Raw genomic sequence first — 12,749 nt, 5'->3', positions numbered from 1 at the left:
CAGGGGGACCAGAAGGCAAAATCCCTGATAATGTCTTCAAATATTATCCAGTTTAAGAAAACATACAGGTAAATCCATATGCAATAACCTTTATCTGCATTTCAAAAATATTCATCTGAGTTTTCCTTTAAAGAACACATTGCTTCAGCATCTTTTAAATGAAAAATTACAAGTTTTGTTTCATATGTAACTTTTCCGGAACATATCTTGTCTGTGAACTAACAGTGTATGTAGAGAATACATACATTTAAGTCTGAAGAGAATAAATACAATTAAGTCTGAAGGTCATGTTTAAAATAGTCATTTTCTGTGAAGACTTTGAATTGAAACAAACATAAAATATGCAAAATATGAACTCCTAATGTAGCTCAATTATATTTCATATAACATCAACCAATTAATCAAATGAATGTTATGTTTATTTTGTTATTTAATCCTTATTACATTCCCAAATTCTTCTTATGTTTAAAGAAGGAAAATAGTTGAGTGCTTAAATTTAAAATATAGTATTTGCTTATACACAATAATTGCTATTTAAAATACTCTTGCTTACAATTTATTTGAACTCCTTAAAGTGGGAGTTTCACAGTGTGGTTTTTATATTAGATAGGGCTAATATTTTCTGTGATATCTTGACATTCTTATTTAGTAATTATCTTATCTCAGAATTATACAAAATCAAGTTAATAAAAATTAGTATAAATTTAAAGCTTAAGTATTCTGTATGGATTCTGATAAACTTTCCAGTCTTATTCCAGTATGAACCAAATGATCTGATGTTGAACAATTATGTGATCCTGAGAAAGCTGGGCTCCTTGAATTTCAGTTTCCTTATCTTTAAAAAAAATTGTTTAGCATTTATTTATTATTGAGAGACAGAACATGAGCATGGGAGGGGCAGAGAGAGGGGGAGACACAGAAACCAAAGCAGACTGCAGGCTCTGAACTGTCATCACAGATCCCGTTGTGGGGCTCCAATTCAGGATCATGACCTGAGCCGAAGTTGGTCGCTTAACTGACTGAACCACCCAGGCACCACCAGTTTCCTTATCATTTAAAATAAGATTAGTATAACTGAATTTATTTGATTAAATAAGTTTATATCAGCAAATCTTCTAGTATACTATCCATCACAAAATAGACATTAGTTAAAGTAGAAGTATAAAGAAGTAATTTAGCAGAGTGACAAGAGCAAGGATTTTGAAATCAGAACCTTGGAAAGGACTTGAATTCCATTCTCTACTCTTGGATTCCATTTCACAAGTCACCTGGCTTCACTAATTAGTAAGAATAAAAATGTTTATGTTGCATAATACAAGCACATGAAGTTTCTGGTAAATTGCAAGTAATCACAATCATTGTCATTTATGACTGTATTCCAACAACCTATTCTCATTAATAAACCTTTTACCTATACTCTGATAGCAAACCATTTCTATATTGCACGCAGTATACAATACACTATATTTAAAATAAGTTTATTCCCAGAGACTATGTATTCACAGTCACTCCAAATTCACCAACACCTCTTCATCATCCAATGGTTGACGATCTCAAAAATATGGGAGTAAAAGAGAACTTCAATTTAAATACAGGATTGCAATCAGGTGTCCATTACTATCTGTTATGGAACCTCAATTAAAGAGATTCATTGAGATAATAGAAATTGTAACCAATCAACAAGATGAAATGATCATGTAGAACAAATAAAGGGGAGAATCTTCCTGAATAATTAGGAGTCCATATGATCCTTTCTTCCAGATTTATACACAATCTGTATTATATACAATTTGTGTTATATACAATTGTATGATTTTTTGCCTCTTTAAATATCAACATCTTTAAACATAAAAAATATTTAGAATCATACAATACTCTTGTTATCTCATAAACATATTATTAATTTTTCATTATAAGCATATCAATCCATGTAGCATGAAAAGAAATCTAAAAATAAGTGAAAATGGGATTTAATTCCCCTCATTAGATCAAATAAACATCATAACGAAATGGTACAAATATTCTCCATCTCTTCAGTGCTCCTATATTTATAATATCAGTGTACTTCCAATACCATCAACATTTTCCATAATCATGTGTATAGAAACTTTTTACTAGGCTATTATAGCAATACATTTTTTAAACTGTAGCATGCATAACTTTCCTTCTGTCAAAATTATTTTATTAAGCCACCTTTTAAAATTGTTTGGATTATATCTGCTACTCAGCAACCATATTCTCTTACTTCTGGTAATTGGACTTTTAAAAGAGCAACAATTCTCTTTCACCCTTTCTTTTTCTTTTTTTTTTCTTTTTTTTCCTTTTTTTTACTAAGTATATCTTCAGATTTTGTCACTTTATTGTTTGAAAAATGGAAATAATTGTGCTAAACACTTCAAAAACCTAATGTCGTGTGTGAAAAGTGTACCATCCTCACTTTACAATGAAGAAAGAGGCTCCAAATCTCCTCAGCCTAGAGAAGACATCTAGTTAAAGGGAGAGAAGGACTTCATAATGGTAGAGCCCAGCCTTCACACAGCTCCTTATGGCATGTCATGCATTGCCGTAGCTCAATACTTAAATCATGGTTAAGAACAAAATGCAACTTTACCACCGTGATATTTTCGCTTTTCACTTATTATTTTATAAGTATTATTAATGCGGATTGGTGTTTCTGAGTATTTCCATAATTTGCTTCTTTCAACTTTTTTAAATTCAATCCTCAGGGGATAAACCCCAAGGTTGTATCTGTGAAGCCCATGTTGAGATCTCTACATATTCATTACGTCATTCTTGTGTGGGGCCATGCTAATCTTCTCTGTTTCATTTCAATTTTAGTACATGTGCTGCCCAAGGGAGCACTCTACATATTCATCACTGTTTAAAATTTATGTAGTTTGCAGGGAAAAGCATACATTAGGAATATGCATAAACAAGTTTAAGTTTAAAAACTGTAACTATTTTATTTGTTTTATATTTAAGATAGGTCACCTGATTTTTGAGATATCTAGTTTGTATTATTATAGTCCGACAACACTCTTACAGGAAATCATTTTGATTTTTGTTGTCGTGGAAGTTGGTACTAGACAAGCATGTGGCTAGATAAACAGGGGCCAGAATGGTTTGGGCTACTACCAATCTAACCAAAGCTATATTCATTTAATGGATTTCTTGACACAGTGTTCACGGTTTTTTTCCCCTGAAGCCTCAAGTCTCACTCAAGAAACTACCATGATAGGCATAGAAACTTTTTACCTACTTTATAGAGAAGATGTATGAGCTCTTGTATCTTCTCTCCTCTCTTATTTAAAATATACTCTTGGTTTTTTTTTAATGTAATCTGCATATCGTTTGTATCAAAGTCTCAATGAGTGCTTGTTTAAAAATACAGATTACTTTTTCCAGCCCAGCTAATAACTAGATCTTGAGAAGGAATAAAGCACTTCACAATGAAATTCTCCCAGAGATGATTTTTAACATAAAATAATTTTTAAGACACACTTAACATACTTTTGTGTTTTTGCCTTTCTTAGTGAAAAAGTAAATAAATAAAGTTCCCCTACATTTCTAAGAAGGAAATATTTACGTTTCTTAAACATATTATCTCACATATTCCTTTTGTCACTCTTTGCAAAATGTCCTCCTTTTTCCCCAGTCCTAATTTAGTTAAAAGCTCTTATTTATTGGCTTATGTAATGTTCATGTTAAGCCCTTTCTATCATGGCATTATTTGATCTAGAAGTAAAAGTTAAAAATTAGCCAAAAGATTTGGTTTTGTAAGTGAGATATCAGCAATTTTGTTAGCACTTCCTCCTCCACTTTTTTTTGTCTGTGTGACTAAAATGTGTACATGATGTCCAAAGTGCAACCACCATCACAAAAGAAGGCACAGAATGAGGGATGGAGGAGCCCGGGTCCCGAGGCCACAGCTGATCAACCATTCCATCTCCAGCCTGTCCAATTTTGACTTGAGTTATGAAAGACAAACACATCCTTACTTATTTAAGCCACTGTTTTTGGAGTTTTATCTTACTTGTATTCATATTCAACTCCTAGTTAAGACGATGTATAGATTTGATCAGGAACAATTTCAACTTTATTTTTTAATTGTTTTGATCACAATGTTGTTCTGGAATTTCCATTGCCCTACCCTTACTCCATTTTCCCAGATATTTTGTTAATATCAAAGTTAGTACCTGGAAATTCTACCTTTGGGTAAAAAATGGATCCTGGATATCATTGGCTGTCATGAATATCTGGCATTTGTTGTTTCTACACCTCTATTCTGATTTTTATATGATATATTCATTTTCAGGCTGACTATATCCACATAATGGCTCCCATAATAGAATTTCTCAGGATGTGACCCCAGAAGTATATCCTTATAAATCTAAGCAGAGCAGAAAGAGCTCAAAAAAATCTATCCATTCATCCAAAACTTGGGATTGATATTGACTACATGTTTTGGTTTTGGTGACTACGGTGTTATATGTGCCCCATCTGGAACTAAGGATGAGGTCATCTTCATCCAGACCCATGGACACAGAGTCATGGAGAGATGGTTATCTAAGAAAATAAAGAAATTCTGGGCTGGCAAAATTAAAAACAAACAAACAAACAAACAAAAAAACCCAACACTTTCCACTCTACTACTGCCTTACTTTTTACATTTTATGTTTGCCTGGAATGCTACAATATCTATTTTTTTCTTAAGCACCCTGTTTTCAATACTTCAGTTGCATTCTTTAACCAACTATTTCTTCCTACATCTAAATCCCTTTAATATCTTCCATTGAACTATGCTTGTATACGAGAAACTGAGCAGAACTTTCCACTACTGCCTAAGGCAAGAGATTTTGGAATTTGAGTCTAGTCATATAGTCTGCCTACTAGAAAAAGAAAAAAACACAAAAACAAAACAAAACAAAACAAAATGATCCCTCTTCAGAAAAAGAAAAAAGAATCCATAGTGTTCATAACATATTGTTCTTACTATACACTATCCAATTAAAAATAAACCAGACAAGCAAATTGAAAAACAGGACCAAACTCAAGAGAAAAAAAAAATCTGTCAATAAAAACTAATACTTAGATGACTGAGCTATTGCATTAAGTAAATAAGGAGTTTACATAGGATACTATAAATAGGATCAAAGATTCAAAGAAAAAAAAGGAATGACAAAAAAAATCTTGAGGCATGTGGGTGGCTCAGTCAGTTAAGCATCTGACTCTTGATCTCAGCTCAGGTCACAATCTTACAGTTGATGAGACACAGCCCATGTGTTAACTCAATCAACAAGACATGACAGAAGCTGTATAGCTCCACATCTTCCCAAAATTGTTTTTATTGTCAAAATCTTTTCCCACCAAGAAAGTTCGTATTTTAGATGTTTTCAATGGTAAATCCTAGACAGACTAAGGAATGAACTAATATGCCAATCTTACAAACACTTCCACAAGTACAGAAGAAAGCACCTCTCAACATATTTTATGAGCTCAGAAAAAATTTGATGTCACAACATGAGAAAAACATTGCTAAAATAGAATATTATGGCATTTCATAAATATAGACAAAATTATTAAAATGTTAGTATTGGAAAACAGCAATATATGTAAATGATAATACATAAAAAAGATAATATAGTATGAACAAATAGAGTTATTCCAGGAATGAAAAGTTAGTCTAAACCTTAAAAACTAAATACCATAATCTACTATGTTATCAGAATAGCATGATCACGTTAATAAATGAAGAAAAAAAAACACTGGACAATTTTCAACTCTCATTAATAATAAAATTCTCTGAATACCAGGAACAGAAAATAACTACCTCAATCTGATAAACGATATCTTGGTCATTACAATAAATCATGCCCAATTTGCTTTATCCAGGAAACCAAGGTTGGTGCATATTATAAAATTCAACTTCCAGTAAAAGATTAAAAGAGAAAATTCATAAGACCATCCCAATAACTGCTGAAAAAAATAACATTTGATAGAAAAGAATCTTTGATAATAACATTTTTAGGACATTCAGAATAAAATAAACTTCCTTTATCTGCCAACAGGTATTCAAAATGTCTAGAGCAAACATCCTATTTAAGGGTCAGACCCTTAAAGCTTCCTTTTGAGACTTAAGAAGAGAAAAATTCCCATTATCATCATTTTCATTCAACATTTTACTGGAGTTTCTAAAAGGTGCAGTAAGTCAAGGAAAAGGAATAAAAGCAGAGACAGGAAAGATGTATTCACAGATGTAAGGACAAAATTATGAATTTTCAATAAAGTGTCAAGTGAAAATACATATAACATACTTGTGTCTTCAACATGAGAAATATTATTTATATCAACACTTAAACATTTATTTTTTAAATTTATGAATAGATTTTTGAGAAATACAGAAAGCCTCAGTTCCATTCTAACTTTATTTCTAGAGTTTCTTGATAGACTCACAGAAATATCAAGCATCACAAGGGGTGGTGGCAGTTAAAATTATATGTAGATACACAGACACAGACACACACCCAGTTGTATTTGAGATTATATCTGGAACTCATCCTTGACAATAGGAATTTTCTCAAATTTTTGGCACATGTTTCATTTCATAAGATATTGAATCCAATTAGAAATTATGATATTAATGAACACCATTCCTGTCTCATTCTCAAGTGTACTAACAATGACAAAAACATTAGAAGGTGAATTTTTATTTTTTATTTTTTATTTATCACTACAAACACGCTTTCATTCCAGTTACTCCATTTTTATTTCAACATTTATGTGGTATTAAATTAAATACTTGACTACCAAATGACCATATATTTAAAAAATTGAAATCTGAGGGATGCCTGGGTGGCTCAGTTGGTTAAGCTTCTGACTCTTGATTTTGCCTAAGTTTATGATTTCACAGTTTGTGAGTCAAACCTTATGTCAAGTTCTGCACTGATAGCACAGAACCTGCTTGGGATTCTCTTCTTTCCTCTCTCTTTCTGCCCCTCCCCTGCTTGTGCATTCTCTCTCTCAAAATAAATAAGTAAACATTTTTAAAAAATTTAAATCTAAAATATTGTATCTAGACTCTTTATAAAATATATTATGCTTATTGCTCATTAAGATTATTTATAGTTTTTATATTAGTTAAATGAAATCCTTGTTTGTCAGGATATGTCAGTTATGTTATCAACAAAACCATTTCCTGTGTAATTTTTCATAATAGTTTACTTTGAATTAGTTTTCGGTTCACATAAGACACTCTTAAATGCAGAGAACAAGCTGAGGGCTGATGGGGGTGGGGAGTTGGAAGAGTGGGCAAAATGGGTGGTGGACATTAAAGAGGGCATTTGTTAGGATGAGCACTGGGTGTCATATGTAAGTGATGAACCACAGGAATCTTCCTAAAGCCAAGACTACAGTGTATGTTAACTAACTTGACAATAAATAAAAAGCAAAATAAAATAAAATAAAATAAAATAAAATAAAATAAAATAAAATAATAAATTAGTTTTAGGTTCAGCTTTGTGTGTGTGTGTGTGTGTGTGTGTGTGTGTGATATGGTTTATAAACAAAATAATACAATGATGGTATTACATTTCATATCCCAAATGACTGATTTCTGGCATGATATATTTCAAGTCAATGATAGATATCTACTTATTTCTGTTAAAGAAGGCTATCACTTTTCTTCATTAAGTGGAACCTCTAAGAGCAGATTTGTGCAGAATATCTTGCACCCTTTGCTTGGAGAGCTTTTATTTAATGTATTTGAGATATTGGATGTGGTAAAACTCTCAAGGACTTGCTTATACATCTCAAATTTATTATTTCTCTTTAATTAAATTCACATAAGCTCTTAGGCAATTACATTTGCAAGAGAAATTTTTAAGTGATGAGAAAGATTACAGGGGGGGATATAGAAAAGCGAAATTTTCCAATACTGATTACATACTATTTTACATAAGACAAAAGCAGTGGGGAAGATAAATGCTTACTCATAAGAGATAAGATAGTTATTACCAATTAAGAAAATGCATTTGAAGCAATTACTAAAGGATAACAGCAGTAACTCCATTCATATTTTGAATTTCCCCTGTCTGCCAAATTGAAGTGTGGACCTCTACTCCATAAGTTACTGCACTAAATTTGATTTCCCCCTTTTTTATATTAATAGGACTACATATTAAGTTTTGAAAGCCTAAAGGACTTTCAATTTTGAAATCCAGAAATAAGCACTTTTATTTTGTTATTTTAATTTTTCTCTTCATGTATATTTCCACATATTTAAAATTTGTTTTAAAGATTGAAAATCAAGATATCTTCTGATATAAATATTTAAAGAATAGAGGAGAAGAGACAGGATGGCAGAACAGCATGGAAGTTTTTTGTGTGTCTCACCCCCATGAAATACAGCCAGACCAACACTAAACCATCCTACACACCTAGAAAACTGATTGGAGGATTAACAAAACAATCTGCACAATCTTAACCACTGATTTCAGCAGGTATATGGCACGGAGAGGTGAACATGGGGAGAGAGAAGCAGGCGGCGGGCAGAGAGCTGCTTTTGCAGGTGGAGAGGATGGAGACTGGGGGACGGGGTGAGAATACAGGAAAAGCACATCTCCCCAAAAGCAGCTGGAGAGAAAGTGGAAAATTGGAAACAGCTGCAGGGACTAAACTAAAACAGGAGAAAGGAGAAAGGAGAGGGTTTAAAGTCCATTAAGACTGTAAACAAGTGGAGTGCAGAGTCTTTAACTCTGCAGCTCAATACCTTGTGGTGCTCTGGTGGGAAGGGTGAATCTCCAGGAACAGAGTGGGCTCCAGGAGGTTCTCAGGCCACACAGGAAGAAGTGGTTCCACTGTTGCAAGGACATTTGGTAGAGACTGTTGAAGCTACCTGGTCCCAGCAGACCCCAGAAGGTGGCCACATTCGCTGGTGCTGGAACAAGGTCGTTAAGGGTGAAGCCTGGTGCCAGATGTGTGTTGTGATTTTTCATAATCCCTGAAAAACTGCTGCTACACTACTTGCAAACTTTTTCTGGGGCAGACTGGCACCTGGCCACAGTCTTGAGACACCAGCAGCAGCAGGGTCCAGCAATCATTCCTGGGTGCAGCTGGCATTCGGCCATTGCTTGGTGAGACCCTTCCACAGAGGGGTGTAACAGGTCAAAGCTGCAGTCCTTCAGAAGTAAGGGGCCAGGGAATACAGGCACATCTGAGACAAAACTTGGGAGAGAGGTAGTGCCTGGGGCTTGGTCACGGACAGTGAAGAAAAAGCAGGGAGTGGACAAAAGCTGAAGACAGAGAACGGGTGCCCTATTGCTGATCATGGAGAACAGGGTTCCCATACTAAAGACTGGGTAGCTGGGTGCACCACTCCCGCGCATGCACATACACACCTACGAGCGCTGCAACAATCCACTCCAGTAGGCTAGCAGCTCCATCTCGTGGAGAGCGGATCCGTTAAACTGAGCCCCTCCCAACGGGGCCAACCTTGCTCTTCAAGAACACAAGTCTCACCGCCTACTTAGTTTATGGACTATAAAGTGCTTCATAGTCTGACTTCTACAGGAAAATGAAGTAATTTCAGTTATATTTCAATCTGTGAGCAGGTCCATCTATTCAATTGTCTTTGTTTTTTTTTTTGTCTTTTACAATACTTTCCTTTTCTTGAATACAGAAAGAGAAAAAATTCATTTTTATTTTGAATTTTTATTAAAAATATTTTTCTTTAAGTTTTTTCTACTATATTCTTTTCTTTTTTAAAATTCTATTTTACTCCCATCATCTCATTTTAGAATACTTCAGTGTATTCATTTTTTCAAATTCTCAAATGATTTCCTTTTTTCCCCTAAACCAGACCTGCAAGAAATTTTAAGGGGGACTCTCTGAGGGGAGAAAAGGTGAAAAATATATATATAGAGAGAAATAAATAAATACCAAAAGCAGCAACGACTAGAAAGGACCAAAGAACACCACCAGAAACTCCCAACTCTACAAGAATCATAATGGCAATAAATTCATATATTTCAGTACTCACTCTAAATGTCAGTGGACTCAATGCTCCAATCAAAAGACATACAGCAACAGAATGGATAAGAACACAAGATCCATCTATATGCTGTTTACAAGAGACCCACTTTAGACCTAAAGACACCTTCAGATTGAAAATAAGGGGATGGAGAACCATCTATCATACTAATGGTCAACAAAAGAAAGCCGGAGTAGCCACACTTATATCAGACAATCTAAACTTTAAAATAAAGACTGTAACAAGAGATGAAGAAGGGCATTATATCATAATCAAGGAGTCTATCCACCAAGACGACCTAACAATTGTCAACATTTATACACCAAATGTGAGAGCACCCAAATATATTAATCAATTAATCACAAACTAAAGAAACTCATAGATAGTAATACCATAATAGTAGGATACTTCAACACCCCACTCACAGCAATGGACAGATTATCTAATCAAAGTATCAACAAGCAAACAATGGCTTTGAATGACATACTGGACCAGATGGACTTAACAGATATATTCAGAACATTTCATCCTAAAGTAGCAGAATATACATTCTTCTCCAGTGCACATGGAACGTTCTCCAGAATAGACCATATACTGGGACATAAATCAGCCCTAAGTAAGTACAAAAAGATCGAGATCATACCATGCATAGTTTCAGACCACAATGCTATGAAACTCGAAATCAACCACAAGAAAAAATTTGGAAAGGTAACAAATACTTGGAGACTGAAGAACATCCTATAAAAGAATGAGTGGGCTAACCAAGCAGTTAACAAGGAAATTAAAAAGTATATGGAACTTAATGAAAATGATAACACCACAACCCCAAACCTCTGGGACACAGCAAAGGCGGTCAAGAGGAAAGTATACAGCAATCCAGGCCTTCCTAAAGAAGGAAGAAAGATCTCAGATACACAATCTAACCTTATGTCTTAAGGAGTTGGAAAAAGAACAGCAAATAAAACCCAAAACCAGCAGAAGACAGGAAATAATAAAGATTATAACAGAAACTAATGCTATCAAAACCAAAAAACAAAACAAAACAAAACAAAAAAAACAGTACAACAAATCAATGAAACCAGAAGTTGGTTCTTTGAAAGAATTAACAAAAGTGATAAACCACTAGCCAGTTTGATCAAAAAGAAGAAGAAAAGGACCCAAATAAATAAAATCCAGAATGAAAGAGGAGAGATCACAACCAACACAGCAGAAAAAAAAACAATAAGAGAATATTATGAGCAATTATATTCCAATAAAATTTGCAATCTTGAAGAAATGGACAAATTCCTAGAAACATATACAATAATACCAAAACTGAAATAGGAAGATATAGAAAATTTGAACAGACCCATAATCAGTAAGGAAATCAAATTAGTAATAAAAAATCTGCCAAAAAACAAGAGTCCGGGGCCAGATGGCTTTCCAGGGGATTTCTACCAAACATTTAAGGAAGTGTGAGCACCTATTCTCTTGAAGCTGTTCCAAAAAATAGAAACGGAAGGAAACCTTCCAAACTCTTTCTATAAAGTCAGCATTACCTTGACTCCCAAACCAGACACTCCACTAAGAAGGAGAACTATGGACCAATTTCCCTGATGAACATGGATGCAAAGATCCTCAACAAGATATTAGCCAATTGGCTCCAACAATACATTAAAAAAATTATTCACCACGACCAAGTGGGATTTATACCTGGGATGCAGGGCTGGTTCAATATCCGAAAAACAATTAATATGATTCATCACATCAATAAATGAAAAGACAAGAACCATATGATCCTCTCAATAGATGCAGAGAAAGCATTTGACAAAATACAGCATCCTTTCTTGATAAAAACCCTCAAGAAAGTAGAGCTAGAAGGAGCATACATCGATATCATAAAAGCCACGTATGAACGACCCAACGCTAATATCATCCTCAATGGTGAAAAACTGAGAACTTTTCCCCTAAGGTCAGGAACAAGACAGGGATGTCCACTCTTGCCACTGTTATTTAACATAGTATTGGAAGTCTTAACCTCTGCAATCAGACAACACAAAGAAATAAAGGCATCCAAATTGGCCAAGAGGAGGTCAAACTTTCACTCTTCGCAGATGACATGATACTCTATATGGGAAACCCTAAAGATTCCACCAAAAAACTGCTAGAATTGATTCATGAATTCAGCAAAGTTGCAGGATATAAATCAATGCACAGAAATCAGCTGCATTCTTATACACCAATAACGAAGTGACAGAAAGAGAAATCAAGGAATCGATCACACTTACAGTTGCACAAAAAACCATAAAATACCTAGGAATAAATCTAACCAAAGAGGTGAAAAATCTGTACGCTGAAAACTATAGAAAGTTTATGAAAGAAATTGAAAAAGTAACCAAAACAGGAAAAATATTCCATGCTCCTGGATAGGAAGAACAAATCTTGTTAAAATGTTGATACTACCCAAAGTAATATACATATTCAATGCAATCCCTCTCAAAATAACACCAGCATTCTTCACAGAGCTAGAAAAAATAATTCTAAAATTTGTATGGAACCAGAAAAGACCTGGAATAGTCAAAGCAATCTTGAAAAAGAAAGCCAAAGCAGGAGGTATCACAATCCCAGACTTCAAGCTATACTACAAAGTTGTAATCATCAAGACAGTATGGTACTGGCACAAGAACAGACACTCAGATCAATGGAACAGAATAGAGATCCCAGAAATGAACCCACAAACATA

The 12,749-nt window shown here is 34.1% G+C and overlaps 1 protein-coding gene and 1 non-coding gene across 4 annotated transcripts in view; both read right to left on the bottom strand.

The window, feature by feature from the left end:
* Positions 1-12,749, bottom strand: part of FSTL5 (follistatin like 5) — a 796,843-nt gene that overhangs the window by 226,768 nt on the left and 557,326 nt on the right. The window lies entirely within an intron of this gene.
* On the bottom strand, positions 2,754-2,862 carry LOC122479245. Its single transcript, XR_006296306.1, has one exon. It is a non-coding gene; the product is annotated as a U6 spliceosomal RNA (small nuclear RNA).

Source organism: Prionailurus bengalensis, chromosome B1 (assembly GCF_016509475.1).
Source record: "Prionailurus bengalensis isolate Pbe53 chromosome B1, Fcat_Pben_1.1_paternal_pri, whole genome shotgun sequence".
Lineage (NCBI taxonomy): Eukaryota > Metazoa > Chordata > Mammalia > Carnivora > Felidae > Prionailurus > Prionailurus bengalensis.
This window is presented reverse-complemented; position numbering and strand designations above follow the sequence as displayed.